We start from the raw sequence: 1,150 nt of genomic DNA, 5'->3' as shown, positions 1-1,150 counted from the left end.
GTTATGATTCTCCTTCTATTAATAAATATTTTGAACCAATGACGAAAGATTTATTTACGGTCAAATTTGCTGATTATCATTTTGATAAATCAATTTTTTCAATATTAGGAGAGAAAATAAACAGATGGGAAAAGAGAAAGATTGAAATGTATTAGCTTTATCACATTTGGGTCCTCGTACAAGTCAATTTGAAGATTATGGTTTAGAAAAATATTATTTGTAAAATATTGCAAATCAATTGCCAAATCTATTTATTAACCTTCCAAGGGTAACTAAATCTCATACTCTAGCTACAAATGTTTTAGTTCGAGTTCATGTTTAAGTTGAATAGTATGATAATGCAAATGTGTCTAAGCCACATCTTAAACGTAGTAGACTAATTTGTTCCATCAATAAGAACCCTCAAAAAGGGAAAAAGCAAATGATCAAATTAATTATGATATGAAGGTAATTGCTGGAGAAGAGCATCAAGACACAACAATTGATAAGATCTTAAGAGAGATCTAACAACAACAACAACCTACCCAGTATTATCCCACAGTGTAGGGTGTAGGGTGAGTAGTGTGTACGCAGACCTGGGCCCTACCTTGTGAGGATAGAGAGGTTGTTTCCAATAGAGCCTCGGCTAAAGAAAACATAAGCACCATATTAATGAAAATATAGACAAGAAGGGACAATACCAAAAAGCCATATAAAAGCAAAATAAAAACAATAAGACAGTAAGGTGATCAACAATGAAAGAAAACAATGGTTAGTCATAAAAACCTACTATCAACAGAAAGTGAGACTGCGTGCCAATACTACTGTTATGAACACTCTAGACTACCTACTCTACTATCCAAATCCTCGACCTCCATATCTTCCTATTAAGGGCCATGTCCTCGGTCAGTTGAAGATGCGCCATGTCTTGCCTAATCACCTTCATAGGCCCTCTAATGTCAACCTCTCACACCTTATCACCGGTGCGTCTGTGCTCCTCCTCCTCACATGACCAAACCACCTAAGCCATGCTTTCCGCATCTTGTTCTCAATAGGGGCCACACCCACTTTGTCACGAATAACCTCATTTCGGATCATATCTAACCTGATGTGTGTCGCGCCCCCTTTTTTCCTTCACAGAATTGAGTTTATGATATTTTGATATGGGACA

Source organism: Nicotiana tabacum, chromosome 11 (genome assembly GCF_000715075.1).
Source record: "Nicotiana tabacum cultivar K326 chromosome 11, ASM71507v2, whole genome shotgun sequence".
In the NCBI taxonomy this organism is placed as follows: domain Eukaryota; kingdom Viridiplantae; phylum Streptophyta; class Magnoliopsida; order Solanales; family Solanaceae; genus Nicotiana; species Nicotiana tabacum.
Note: the sequence above shows the minus strand (reverse complement) of the source record.